Source organism: Colobus angolensis, unplaced genomic scaffold (assembly GCF_000951035.1).
Source record: "Colobus angolensis palliatus isolate OR3802 unplaced genomic scaffold, Cang.pa_1.0 Scaffold300, whole genome shotgun sequence".
In the NCBI taxonomy this organism is placed as follows: domain Eukaryota; kingdom Metazoa; phylum Chordata; class Mammalia; order Primates; family Cercopithecidae; genus Colobus; species Colobus angolensis.
Window position 1 is genome coordinate 955,682 of NW_012116267.1, and position 15,474 is coordinate 971,155.

Consider the following 15,474-nt stretch of genomic DNA (forward strand, 5'->3'; position numbering starts at 1 on the left):
ATTACTCTGGACATATTGAAGCAGTCCCTATTGTCTTCAATCATGTTAATATTTGAGGCTCCTTTTTCCATTCTAAGATTTCTTTTACATAATGAATGCCTTTCTAGTAAGTTCTACAGTTAAATTCATATAATTTTATAGCTTTTTAGTAACTCGCTTTTATCTTTCATAGTGGCTACTATTTCTTGAGAGTTTACAATGCGCTAGGCACAGGGCAATGTGCTTTATGTTGATCTCATGTCACCTTCTGAATAATCCTATATAATCATTATATTGTCGCCATTTTCAGGTGAGGTAATTGAGGTTAAGCAAGGTCAAAGTCAAGTTCACTCAGCTAAGTAGTGACACAGCTGGGATTAATTTCAGTATCTGTCCTGCACTACTGCCTATTTATTTAAATAAACTACATGACTATATATCAGATGCTTAATGAAAGGTTTAGAATGGCCAAATGAATGAATTAGAAAAAAAGTCACACTGCTAAGTCAGTTCTGTGACTAGATGAAAAAAATCAAAGTAAAAATTATAAAGACAAGAAGAGAATAAAAATCAAAACCACATGAGTGCAGTTGCTGGGCACATCGTCACCAGGAATAAGTGAAGGAATATCAACTCTTAGGCCCTTCAGCGGCTTGATAATAACTTAAATGACAATGAAATGTATTTATATTAAAAATGATGTTTAATACCCTTGTTTCAGTTAGGACAGGTGACAGTATAGCCAGAACATCTCAGAGTAGAATAGAAAACTTAACTTTTTTTCTTAAAAATTGTATTCAATAGATTTGCTTTTCTGGATTCCCAGTAACAGCATAACAGACACTGAACAAAGGAATATTGTTAATGAGTTAGTTGTCAGTTAATTCAGTATTTTATTTTCTTGTTTGCCATGTGATAAATTATATGTACTAGAGCTCAATTTTCTTATTCTTAAAATAATTTTTGAGCCAAAGTATCCCTTTGTCTCAAAAATTATTTAATTGCCGGAAACAGAATCATAAAAATAAGGTTTTTTTCCTATTAAAAACTTCAGAACACAGACAATTTTTAGAAAGAAAGATGAGAAATCCTAATTTGGATACAAATAATTTGACCGCTAACTCAGTGGTAATCAGATCTGACTTTGTGACACACTGAAGTGCACTGAGGTTTTTAAAAGGAGAATGTGAACTTTCAACTCTTAAAATGTGTTTCAATTTGCTTCAAATTAAAAATAAGTATGTTCACAGTAGGGTATTGAAACTGTAAAATGTTGGCAATGCTGGAAGTGCACATAATGTCCAATGAAAGAAGGAAAGCAGGAGTTGAAAAGGAAAAAGGAAGTAATTTTATTGAAACTAACACAATTATTTTATTTTTACTTAAAAATAAAAGTAAACTTTTAACATGTGAAATATTTGGAGAGGTGAATCTACTTAACAAATTAAAGCATTGATTGTACCAAACCAATTAAAGTTAAAGCTACTAAGTTTGTCATTTTGATCATAATGGGTCATTAGGGGAGCCTAGAAATAACAATCCTATTTTGTAAAAACAGTTTTGCTTCATAAGAGAAAGAAAAAGTAAGGTAAATGAAGATGTGGGTAAGCATCTAGTATGGAATCTCTATCTACATCTATTTTTAATCAATAGAAAACACTTCTATACTATATGGCTTTAAATAATATTCTTGAAAGATCCTGGTAACTGATTTACAGTTGCCAATTATAAGAATGATTTAAGGAGTTTACATGTATTTAATTTATAATTGAAACTAAATTGTTACATTTCTCCAAGCAGTATACATTTTTAGATGTTGGCTTTTGAACTGTATAGAATATTGCAAAGAACTTCCAAAATAATCATTTTTGTTATTCCAAAATACTGACTGTAAGTTGTTACATTTCACCCTATTAATGTCAATCAATCCAAGTAAAGAAACAAGCAATAAACTCTATTGATAGTTGTGGAGATGCAGAGTTGCTGGTAACAATAGCGAGTTAGTAATGCCAGAAAACAATTGAGAGGTGTTTCTTGTGGTGTTTTGCAAACACTGGCCACATTTTCCCACAGAAGTAACAAAAACAAATAGGATGAGGAAAGAGAAGTAATTGTCCAGGCTGTTTCTAACAAGTTTTGGTTAAAGGCAAATAAAATCAGTCTCAAATATGAGTTATTGTAGCTGATTGAGGAGTTAAAGGAAGTAAGTTAAAGGAAGCAGTTGTGTCCAGTTTGGAGTTGAAGTTAGCAGATCTTTGAAAAAAACTTTCTCTGATAACTAAGGTCAATTAATAATGACTTACATTTTCTAAATTTAGATTACTTTCCCATCTGCCTCAAAAGTGACGTTTGTTTCCAATAAAAACTTAAAACATCTTCCCAAGGTAACAAAAAATGTCATTTAAAAAAGTCTGAATTAGTCTCTGACATGTACATTTTGTCCAATTTTGGATGTCTGGTCTTTTCCTGTTTCCAAGTAAAGCCCAAATAATTGCTTTGCTCACTGCTTCCTTTGTTACTGAGCAGTGGCAAGAAAAGACAGAACGTGTTGAAGGAACTTGCTCTTCACTGTATTCCATGCACCCATTTATTCCCCATTGAAATTTGTGCCGAGCCACAATATTTCTAAGCATGTTCTTGAAGCATATGAGCTTTAATGAGTGTTAAGAGTACCTTATTAACTTGCTGTTGCCTGCTGAGAAAACATTGTTTATATGGAATTGGCTTATTGCTAATGAAAAAATGTATTAAGGCATAGCACAGGCAAGGCATAATATGAACACTCTTTTTCTAAATATTTTCTTTCAGGTCTTTCTCGCTCCAGTTGATGATATTAAAGAAGGGTCAGACACGTCATCACTCACTCCTTTACTTACTGGAAAAAGCAAAAGGATTTTATTAAGATTAGAAAATTTTCCCCACCCCATTTGTCTCTTCTGCACCAGCGTCTCAGCAACTGCCCCATTTGAACTGTGAGATGCTAAATAGTTCAGATGTTTTCCTCTTCCTGTAATCATCATGCATATGCCGAGCTTGGACGTCTCCCCTGCCTCATGAATTTGCAGAGTGGCCCCAGCTAGGCTCCTTCTTGTCGTGGGGACAATTGCCAAGGCTGATAGAAAGCGAAGGAAATTGTGGAAAAGAGCGTTTGCTTTATTTAACAGGGTTCCCGTCGTTTTAGTGTCTGTAGTTTTTGGGCATGTGCCCTGAGCCCTCCAGCCTCGGTTCCTCTCTCTCACGTTACGCTGTGTGCCCTATTGACTGGTCCTGAAACATGGCTATGTGGCACTGGTACGCGCCTTGTCGTCTACACAGCTGCAGAGCCCAGCTATTCCAAAATGGTGGTGGATGCTAGCAGGTGATGGGGAGGACTCATCTCCCTTCTCCCTTCTTTATTCGCTAGGATCCAAGTAAATTCTAGTGGGCAAGAGGAAGAGAAGAGAAACTACAACATCATTATCTTATTGCTGGAGGCAGCAGATTATGGAGCCCTGCCTGTGATGTGTCAAATGCACTCTGTGACAACCAAGACCCGGGGGGCACTTCAGGATTCCTCCAGGCGGCAGTTGCTGGCCTAGACTCACTTCTTCAGGAGGGAGGTTCGCCCTGGAAAGCTGATCTGCATTTCTGCTGGGATCAATGCCTTGGAGACTGAATACATTGGTAAGTAGTTTAGCAGCTAGTTTCGTCTGACAATGATTATGGATTGGGGTGCTCAGAGCAAGAATGCACAAATGGTCTGGAGAAAAACCAGCAGTGAAACTCTACATTTTTTGTAATGCCTAAATCAGCAAAGAAAAACGCTGCAGAATAGTTTCAGGTGTCTAGGAGAATACAAAGAGGGCTCCAGGCAGGTTAATGGACAGATATTCTCCTGATGTCCTTCATTCTGCACCTGACCTTCTTGGAGGCCATGTTACCTGCTCTCTGATGCTCCTTTCTCCCTTGCCCTGTCCTCACTGGTTCTTGGTCCTACTGGTGTTTTTGGTCCCATTCCCACTTTCGCCCTGGCCCTCTGTGGTCCTAACTTTTCATCCCAGAAGCCCCTTGTCATGGCCAGAATCTAGTTGTCTTCAGAAAATTAATCACATGTCAATCTTGGTTGTCCTTAAAAATCCAGGACCAGCAGTCCCCTATGAATTTCTCTTGTGGGTCTCAGTAAAAATACAAAGTTAAAAGACACTGGGAGTCACAGTAGGTTAACCACTATCTTTTAAGTCTCACGTAACTGTCCTCCCTCAAATAGGCTGTTCCCAGTTCTGAATGAAACAAAATTCCCTTCTGTGATTCTGTTTCATTGCCCTCCAAGATTTTCATCATAGCTCTGATCACTATTAAAGATGGAAACAAAATAAAAGCTGAAGAAATAAATCCCACTTCATGAGCCTTGCACCATGCCAGGCACATGGTAAGTGTTGATTCAGTGACTAAGTAGATTTTTTGTTCCTGCTTCCGTAGTGGGCTGTATCTAGCAACAAATGGTATGTTTTTTATAAGAGAAAAAGTATTGGGGGTACTTTCCTGCTTTCTGAGTTCTGTTTTGTTTCATGATCACTCTTAGATTTGTTAACTTTGGGCATAAGAGCATCTGATATGAATATGGTTCAAGTTGAATCAGCACAAATGAATCATCATCATAATCATAAGAAACAGAAAACTGAGAAAAAGTATTGGAGATATTTTTCTGTTACTGATAATATTTCACCTTAATATTTCGCTGTGTTTGGGTCTGTTTCAACAGATTTTTGATAGAACACCCTGAAATCCTCATAGGAGTCATTAAGGGTTTGATTGAATTCAGAATCAAGTGTGGGTGGGAAAATGGTCTTGATAATCCATGATTGAGCTTTTTGATTGCTTGGTACATTTTTTTTTGGTGTGTGTGGTCTTATCCAGCCAAACCACTCTTCAGATGACACTCCTATTACCCCACACAGAGTAAGTCTGATCACACAAAAGCCCTCTGTGTTGTGGCCCTTTCAACGCCCATCATCTCTGCTTTGAACAACGGGTATGTTGTTGAGCTCTGCGGCATGAGTTCTCTCAGAGGTGGCGCCATCCTTGCTGTCAAATATCACAGTGACGGAGCGTTTCACAGTGCTTAGGGTGAGATGAGTTCAGAAGCGTCGTCCAGTTCTGTAGGCACATAGCATAGAGGTCAACATTGTAGGTTTGATGACTTTGGGGCCAGTGAGGCCCGTTTTGTTTCATGACCACTCTTAGACCACTCTTAGATTTGTCAATTGTGGGCGTAAGAGCGTCTGATGTAAACATGGTTCAAGCTGAATCAGCACAAGTGAATCACTCTTACTGGTGAAACTGAAACAAAAAATCAAACACAAACCAACATGGGAATCTTTGGTGAACTTGCAGACAAAGTATCTCTTTTTCTCCCTTCCTTTCTCTTCTCTCTCTTTCTCTCTTTATATATGATCATTAATTAACAAACTGAATGACAATCAGATAATACTGTTTTTATCCTGGACTGTAACTTTACGAAGGCATTATTTATGAAACACCGACTGTGTCACCACTCATGGGCATTGCAGAGCAAGATCAGCGTCTCTCTCTTCCTTCCCTTCTTTGCGGTTGACCCTCTGCAGGTGCCTCAAGGACCATGGCACTGACTCCTTGTTTATGTTACTGAACTTCATGGTTAACAAAATCCCGTTTTCCATCTAATGAATTTGCCCTGCAGGCACAGGAAAAGAGTTGGTTCCACCATTTTCAGAGGCCAAGCAACAATAAATTTTGCAGGATTTTGTTGACGTTAATTGGGTTTGTATTGGTGTGAGACATTCTTGCTCCTGCCTCATTTGTCTTCTGAATCATTTGAATCGCCCACGTTCTGCGCCAGCCAGTCATTCAACCATGTGATTCCAAGCTTAACAATATATCCGAGTCACTGGTGGCTCAATCACACTTTAGTTTATTGCTCAATAAAATAATAATAACAATAAGTTCAGACATTTAACCAGGCTGCTTTTCTCCAGGGGCAAAATAAAGCTTTCCAGTTTAAAAGAGGGCATGCTTTCATTTCTGTTCCCCCCCCCCCACCAAAGAAATAAGTCAAAATGCTTCTGGTATTAACAAAAGACCCTTTCCAGAGGTGTAGCTACTAACACCTGGAGGAAATCCTAAGAACCAGAATTGAAGACAAAATGGAGAAGACATGGGGGCGATTATTGTTTTTATGATGGAGACACATACTCATGCACACACACAAATACAAGTTGTTTTCTCTTATAAAAATAATTACTGCCCAATTCTTATGTTATCATAAAACTGTAAATTGCAAATGTGTCTGTTGAAACAGTCTTGCTCTATCGTCAGGTGGCAATAATATGTGAAATAAGTTCTCGCTTTGTTTTTATTGTGGGCAGTAGTTCGTGCAATGTGCTTGTGTACGTAAGAAATTTTGATGTCAGTTGTGTGTGAGAGGAGGCATAGGAAGCTGCAGGCAAATTTGTAAATGGGTCTTTATATCTGCAAGTTGGTTACTAGACCATTGCTATCTTGGTGAAGGGCTATGCAAAAAAAATTCAAATCCGTTGAGTATTGATGCTTTGGTAAAATGTGATGAAAACTAATGATTTGAAAGTTGGTCATGCATTTGGATGTCATGGTTATGTTATATTGCTATAAAACTTTCTAAGTACTTAACTTCCAGCCTCTGTGCTTATCTTGATGCAGACTGGTTACACGTAGTTCCTGGATCTCACTGGTCACAGACCTTTCTTTCAGTAGCTCCATCCTGGACTGCTCAAATGCAGAGAAAGCTCTATTCCAGGCTTAAAATAAATGAGATATCACTTTAAAAAACACACACTGGGGATTAAAAAAAAAAAAAAAACCAGTTGTAAACTCATGAGCTTACTAAATTGTCAACATAATAGGGTTTTTTTTTTTAAAAAGACTTTCAACAGTTCACTGTTTTCAAATACCAAAAAAAAAAAAGTGCTTTTAAATTGACTTCAATGTTTGTCCAGTCTGAATCTAACACATTTTTGAATCTTGTCAGTGGTCAGTGTGCCAATTGTGGAAACATTTGCAAAGGTGCTGTTTTCTCCAAATTTGCTTCACTGTTTTATGTAAACATTATTGTAAAATTCCTTCTCAATCCCTAAAAAACATATGCTCCTTTATGCCACTTTATGACGGCACATTGTTTTCTAGGATACATATAATCATACATTGTTTTTATGGCTGAGGTGTGTCTTTGTGAAATGGCTGGCAGAGCTCAGAGGAGACATTGGCCTATCCCCACGTAGAGAGAAAGACAGTCAACTTTTCACTCTGGTTTTACTAAGGTACCAATCAGGATTTTTTTTTTTTTTTTTTTTTGAGATGGAGTCTCGCTCTGTCGCCCAGGCTAGAGTGCAGTGACGCGATCTCGGCTCACTGCAAGCTCTGTCTCCCAAGTTCACGCCATTCTCCTGCCTCAGCCTCCCAAGTAGCTGGGACTATAGGCGCCCTCCACCACGCCCAGCTAATTATCTGTATTTTTAGTAGAGACGGGGTTTCACCGTGTTAGCCAGGATGGTCTCGATCTCCTGACCTTGTGATCTGCCTGCCTTGGCCTCCCAAAGCGCTGGGATTACAGGCGTGAGCCACTACGCCCGGCAACAATCAGGATTTCAAAAGTGTGCTGCCCGAATGTTGAGACATAGAGTCAGTTTGGACTCTGATATAGTTTTACTGCTGGTATGTATGCTCAGACATCCATATGTGTACAGATGCCCCCGGAACAGTTTGATCCAGAGTTCACATATTGCTAAGAAGATGGGTTTGTCTTTGTGAACGATGGAACAGTCTCCCAAACCAGACAGAAGTGCAAAAGTTCAAGCTGGTATGGCAGGTTTGCCCAGTGAAGTCAGTGGAGCCCCAGATCCTTCTGTCTGGTTTGTCCATCATCCTAGCATGTTGGTCACACTTGTGTGGTCCGTGGTGGCTCATGGCCAAGCTGCTTGCTAGTCAACAAGAAGGGGAGTGTGAAGGAGAAAGGAAGAACATGGAGCAAGGGGAGAACATGGGCTCCCCTTTTGGGGCATGACCTGCAAGTTTTATACATTTCTTCCTTTCACATTCTATGGGACCATCTGCTCCAAAATAAGCACAGAAATTGAGAGTCAAGCACTTAGAATGTTTTATAACAATATGGCATTGCCTTAAAATCCAAACGTGTTTATTTCATTATTTGGAGATATAAAGGTCCATTTGCAAATCAGCCACCCAGCTGCAAAGAAGAAAATGTGCTTGTTTTCTGAACTGCCGCGTGCCCGTCAAATATGGAATTATTGGAGGGGGCCAGCAGTATCTGTACAGACGCCTTTCCAACTCCCATGTCTTGGTTCATTTTGCTTCCCAAAAAGTGTCAATTACTTGCCTTATTGTCATTTTGTGAGATGTGAGGCCATGATGTACATACACTGTGGATTTACCAGGAACTCCTTCACACCACCTTGGCTTCCTCTCAATGCCACCTTCCTGCACGTCGACAGCTTCCACCTGCTTGATCTCAGTGTTGAAGGGAGATTTTCCTAGGATCTAAACCATGAAGATTTGTGTGGAAATATACAAGGAAGCTGAAGTTCCTTAAACCAAATGCCGCAAGGTGGGAAGTGAATAAAACCTAGTTTTAGATGGCTTCTGCAGAACATGCAGGAATTGAACACATACAGAATACAGGGAGGCTGTGGGTCAAATGCAAATGTGGACAGCTTAGGATGATGGTGGTAATAACATGGGGTAAAATCTTGGCAGAGTTCCCTTTCTGGAAAGAATTCTAGGTGTCTCCTGAACAGTGAACTCATAATTACATCTTGCAACTGAGCCATTTACTCACCACCAGTGGAAATCCCTAGGGAGGGGCCTGAAGGACAGGCCTTCCTGTGCTTGCTTTAGCTTCTGTGGCTGTTGAAGAGGTTTGAGGCTCTCCTCTTACCTCCACCCCACATCTGACCTGGCCTGTCCAAAGCCGATTGTGCAGCATCCTGAACCCCTTTACTATTTCTCCTGTTTCTTTTCCTCCTTCCTTCCTTTGTTTAAAAATGTTTGGGTCATGGCTGTTGAGATGGCCATGGCTTTAACCAAACAGAAACACTGAAATTGCCTACTCTATGGAATTGGTTACTCATGCATCTTCCCTTCTGGAATGATGTCACTGTGGAGTCCGAACCAGGCTCTCTGTTGGGGTCTTATGGAAACTTTATCTGAAGGACATAACTAGGTGGAAGGGATGGACTGAGCAGTGGCAAGCAGTGAGAAGCAGCTATATTGCTGCATTCTGGTCAAGAGCACTACATAAAGACTCTCACAAAGGGAAGGAGGGGTGAAGTGACCACCTGCATCGAGGATTAGCAAGGGCAGCAGCAATCAGGGACTCCCCGCAGGGCATTGGGCTGCTTCCAAAGAAGCCAGAAGCGATTTGGTTGAAGTCATGGAGAGGCTCCCATAGAGGAGAGGCCAGTGCGAGGAAGTCCTTATTCTTATTTTTGTTTTTGTCTTGTTTATTTTTTAAATTTTAATGTCTGACATCTGAATGTCTCTCAGGAAGAGCCCTGTCTTTATTTAGAAAGTTACCCAGGCAAGGTGTTTGGAGTTGAGATGGGATTCAAAGGGCGTGGGTTTGGCTGCAGACAAGAAAGCCAAAGGGTTGCAAAAGAAAGAAAGAAATTGAATTTGAATAGTAGTCATATAGTTATGTATATATAGTGAATATGTAGTCTGTTATCCCTCCCTCCCCTCTCACCCTTTCCCCCAAGTCCATTGTGTCATTCCTATGCCCTTTGCACTCTCAAAGGCATATATATGTGTGTATGTGTGTGTGTGTGTGTCTTTGTTAACCTTGCTTCTCAAATAGTGCCAATTGTTTGCCTTATTGTCATTATATATATATGTATATGTGTATATATGTATATGTGTGTGTATATATATGTATGTGTGTATATATATATGCTTTTGAGGGTGCAAAGGCATAAGAATGATACAGTGGACTTGGTGGAAAGGGTGAGAGGGGAGTGAGGGATAACAGACTACACATTGACTAGAGGACATACTACTCGGTGATGGGTACACCAAAATCTCACAAATCATTACTAAAGAACTTACTCAGGTGACCAAACACCACCTGCTCCCCAAAAACCTATGGAAATTAAAGGAAAAAAGAAATTGAATTTGAGGGTTACAGAGATACAGAGAAAGAGAGGGAGAAAACTGGAGCCCAATCGGTCAGAAATTATAGAGGAAGTTAAGAACAGGTGTGTTTCAACATTGTAAATATACTAACAACCACTCAGTTCTCTACTTTAGACAGGTGAATTTTATGATATGTAAATTATATTTCAATAAAGCATTGGACGCAGAAAGCACAAGTGTGTCTGATATGCAATTTCAGGTTGCTTGCATTGCTACAGTATAACCTCCAAATGCCTCCACAGAATTGAGCAAGCCTCATGGAAGGATTTGTTTATTTAGTTGCTTGGCTTTGGTGGAAATCTAGAAATGAAGGAGGATTGCATACTTGGCTTAACATAGGTTGGAAGGAGACAGTGTGCGCTGGAAAAAGAGATGTTCCATAGATGCCTAGCTCACTGGAACCTGGGGCTTTAGGCCAGAAGTGTCCAGGAGAATGAAAGTCCTCAATAATTTGCAGAAATTCTGGAAACATTAGACTCACAAAGGAGGGTTATCTGGATATTGTGGACTGGTGGCTATGAGTTTCTGTTAAGTACAGTAGAATATTTCTAACATATGACTTATATTTACTTTTATGGAATGCCCATGTTTCTGGTTACGGTTATATTCTGCAAATTCAGCTTTTTCAAAAGTGCATTCCTGGGAAATAATGACTCCAGAAGACTGGCAGTGAGAAAAAGGACTAGATGGTCAAGTAAGTGTTAGCGAACACTGCAAACTCTATTCCCTCTCTGAGAGTCACAAGATACAATAACATATTAAAGGCTCTAAGAAGGTCTGCAATAGGGTCCATGTTTGCTTAGCCTGGTATTTCCCATACCTAGTTGACCCTGACCTCTTTTCAAACAGCACACATTAACAGGGAACGTCCTGGGAAACATGGCTGTTTTATCTTTGAGCAAGGACCGTATGCCTGGAGCTGGAATGGAACTCTGCATCAGACCATGCCTGATATTCTTTCATTTATTCCTTCATTCTTTCAGGGTTGGGAAGCCTGTGTTGCTTTGTGTTTGTCAAAAGCAGCAAACTGTTGAACAATAATCATTCAGCAACCACAAAATGTATCCAGGGAATTGGTGCTGTCAGATTTGGATATTAGTCTTTGGTGGCCTAACTGTAGTAATTAATACACAATGATAATTCAAATGCAAATGAAATTAGCAATGCAATTTGGTTGATCTGCGATTAATATGGTATAGGCATATTATTACTGGCCTACCACCGGCTAACGTCAGCCTCTTTTCATGATGCTGTGTAACACAGTGAGTCAACATTTCTAGTTGGATTCTCTCCCTTGCAATCAAATGTCACTGATACATCCTGCATATAATTTTGTTTTATACCTTCTGAATAATTGTCACAAATACAGCAGATGTTCCTGACTGCTTAGGTGAATGCCAACTATCGGATGGGAGGGAATAAAATAAAAATAGTAGTTTAGAACTCAGATACAGTAAATATGGTGGAGTAGAAACTAGCGGAAAGGACATGCAATGTTAATACTCTAACCATTATATTAGACAATTCACTTGTACAACTACGTGGTGATGCAGTTCTCCACATTCTTTCCCTGATGCTATTCTCATAAGTATCTGTTCATTTCTACCTTTAGTTCGGGTCTGATAGAATTCTCATAACACATTAGAAGGATATTGTTTGACATTGCAAACTTCTGTATGATTCAAAAGTGGGATGGGGGCTGGTTTGTGCTGCCCATGATGGCTTCTGCTGTGTCTTTTAATGACTGCTGGCACGAGAGGGCCTTCTCCAGCCACTCTCCATCCTTTCCCCAGTTTTTACCCATTTTTAAATTTTCCTAATTTCTCCTCTGGAATGTTGTGTTTTTTCTTCCTGCTTTTTAAAAAGTGCTTTCCGTTTTTTCCTTGTCTTGTGAACCAGTCTATGCACCACTTCATGTGCGGTGCGGGTACACAAGGATTTTGGTAGAATTCTGGGTGTCTGTCTCTGATATTTAAGTGTTAGTGAAGTGATTTGTGAAAATCTTAGATAGATCTAAGATAACATAACAAATTCCATCTTGAAGAATGCTGCCCTCAATGTGAAAGTGAGGAGAAGTAGCAGGTGGGCTCATGAGGTTAGCAACAAGGAGGAGCTAGCACATAATGGCTTATGTAATGGAACCATTTAGTAAAAATAGGTACAACATACTAGTGTAATTAGATGAAAAGGTCATAGAAATCATCAATTTAGATGGAGGTGATATGAGAAATAGGACTTAAAACTTCCAGGAAACTGTCTTCTGGAGATTATTTGAACCACAAAACATGTTTTGCATTTCCAGCTTAATAGCCAAAAGCACAAGGCCATCCGTGGCACAGTGCAAGATCTCTGCAGAGCTTCTCTAACTGGAAGTGTTCAGGGGTAGGTCTCATGCATTACTAATGCTAGAACAATAGAGCTGCCGAAACTCCCGCTCCGTGAAAGCGACCAGCGTGATCCTTGACTAGTGTTACTGAGTTTCTTCACAGGATAATTGCGGTTGATTTCTCTAAAGAAAAATGTCCAACTTTTCTATTACTGAAGAAAACAAGAAATAATTCAATTGTGCTTTAACAATAAATAGCTTCAATTGTGCTTTACCAACTTTTATCTCTAAGACGTATGAATTTTGCCCCATAACAGTTTCCTAATATGTCTTCTAATGGGACATTCATGCTCCTTTGTTTTCCTGTTTTTCTGTCAAACCCATCTACATGTAAGGTGAAATTAAGGGCTGTTCCCTTTTGAGGTGACCCCTGTCTGATCTCTGCAGATGCCACCTTTGGCTAATGTTGTTACTCTCTGTGATAGACTGTCAACAATTGTGTGATAGATTTTTTAATTTTATTTTTATTTTGAGATGAAGTTTCGCTCTGTCACCCAAGCTGGAGTGCAGTGGTGCAATCTCGGCTCACTGCAACCTCCACCTCCCAGGTTCAAGCAATTCTCATGCCTCAGCCTCCTGAGTAGCTGGGACTGCAGGCGCGTACCACCATGCCCAGCTAATTGTTGTATTTGTTTTTTAGTAGAGACAGTGTTTCCCTGTGTTGGCTAGGCTGGTCTCAAACACCTGATCTCAAGTTATCTGCCTGCCTTGGCCTCCCAAAGTACTGTGATTACAGGCGTAAGCCACTGCAAAGGGCCGGTAGACTCCTTCTCACTCATATCTATGGTGTCCTGATTTCTTCCTTCTCACTAGAAGTGCCTTACGAAGTGCTTGGCTCATAGTGTGTACACAATAGATGTGTATGAATGAAACATAAAAGAAAAGAGAATGGTGTTGGTTCACTGAGAGCTGGCAACAGGAGTATGCATAATGACTGCTCCCTGTGGTGGCAGAAAGTGAGCCTGCCTTAAAGAACAGATGAGCACTTCTGACTTCAGGGACCCAGCACGGGGCACAGGCAAAGGCACCTGAGATGTTAAAATATCCACTGTAGCGAGTAACACCATTCAGGGAGATGCTTCTCCACCTCCGTCTTCTGCTTCTCAAAGCAAAAGATAACAGTCCAAATGCCATGAAAGAATGTGGGTCTATTATTGACAAATAAAAACAAGGGATACCCAATTAAATTGGAATTTCAGATCAACAATGAATAATATTTTTAGTATGAGGATGTCCCAAGTATACTATAGTTGATCTGTCAATAGTTGTTCTTGGAGATGGACACAGCTTAGGAGAAGTAAGAGAAAGAATAAATTAATGTCTTTCAGATACGGTGGCAATATATTCTTGCAGTATGAATGATCATTTTCGAATCCTTCCAACCATCCATCTTCTTGCTTCTGTTTGTGTTCCAGTTTGTGGTTTGGAAGGGCACTCGTGAACCAGTGAATTAGCTTGGTGTCCTTAATAGGTGATCTCATGTTACCTGAGAAATATTTTGCAACGTTACAGAATTGCTGTTATTCTTGAATTTGTGTATAGGTCAGTTTGATGGAACATATATAAAGCATGGAACTGATTTTTCACCTATCCCTAGATATTTATATATTACTTAGATGTTGCTTTATGAAATGGTGTAAACAGAAATATAAGTAATAGCAATCTATAGGATAAAGTTAAAATATTTTGTAATATTTTCGATTTGAAGATGATATGTAAAATTAATATGTTGTTTCCAAATTTAAGTACTACTTTAAATCTGTTATTGATGATTCTGCTCACTACTGCCTGAACAAAGTTTTTCTTTGAAATTGAAATTAATAAAAAATACATTGTCTCAGGTGGCATTAGAGTCAATACAATGCATTTTATATGACAGCTTTGATTATTGACATTCGAAATGAAATAAATAGACTGGGTGCAGTGGCTCACACCTGTAATCCCAGCACTTTGAGAGGCTGAGGCAGGTCAGATCAACTGAAGTCAGGAGTTCAAGACCAGCCTGGCCAACATGGTGAAACCCCGTCTCTACTGAAAACACAAAAATTAGCTGGGCGTGGTGGCAGGCACCTGGAATCCCAGCTACTCAGGAGGCTGAGGCAGAAGAATCGCTTGAATCTGGGAGGCGGAGGTTGTAGTGAGCCCAGATCGCACCACTGCACTCTAGCTTGGGTGATAGAGTGAGACTCTGTCTGAAAAAAAAAAAAAAAGAGAAATTAAAGAAGTAAATGTTAGGGAATAAACATAATAGTATGTACATTTTAATTTTATCACTGTGCCGAAGATGCTGACCCACCAGCTGAACACTTAAACATATCTAATAATAGGAATTATTACATTTTGCTGGTATTTGGTTGTCTTAAAACCATAGTTTCAGATATTTTCCTATGTTGCTATTATAAAGGTGTAATTGTCAGGTTGAGGGACAAGACACATGTATTGTTTAATAGTTTGTTTATCGGAGTCACAGCATATAGATACATAGCTGAGGGAGTGCTTTAGATCTTGCCCTGGGCCCTACAAGTATTGGGGACTAGGCTGTATGGAGAAGCCAGCATTGTACCTTCTTCTTCCCCAGAATCTGATTGACTCCTCTGGAGCCTTGAACATAAATCGTTCTTACTTTCCTGTCACTTTCCCTCAGTGAGATATGAAGACACCTGTATTAGTCAGCTCAGGCTTCCATAACAAAGTGCCACACCCTGAGGGGCTTAAACAACAGAAACCCAGGGTCTCTCAGTTCTCAAGGCCGGTAACTTGAGATCAAGGTGTCAGCTGGCTTGGTTCCTCTCAGGCTGGGAGGGAGAATATGTTCCAGGTCTCTCCTCCAGCTTCTTGGGGTTGCTGTCAATCTTTGGTGTTCCTTGTGGATGCATCTCTCCAACCCTCTGCCTATCCTTTCATTTGGGATC

At 39.8% G+C, this 15,474-nt stretch overlaps 1 long non-coding RNA gene across 1 annotated transcript in view; it reads left to right on the top strand.

Moving 5' to 3' along the window:
* Window positions 1-3,538: 3,538 nt before the first annotated feature.
* LOC105517494 overlaps window positions 3,539-15,474 on the top strand; it is a 208,895-nt gene continuing 196,959 nt past the window's right edge. The window contains exon 1 of the long non-coding RNA XR_001002678.1: window positions 3,539-3,642. This is a non-coding gene — a long non-coding RNA (uncharacterized LOC105517494). The remainder of the gene's footprint in view (window positions 3,643-15,474) is intronic.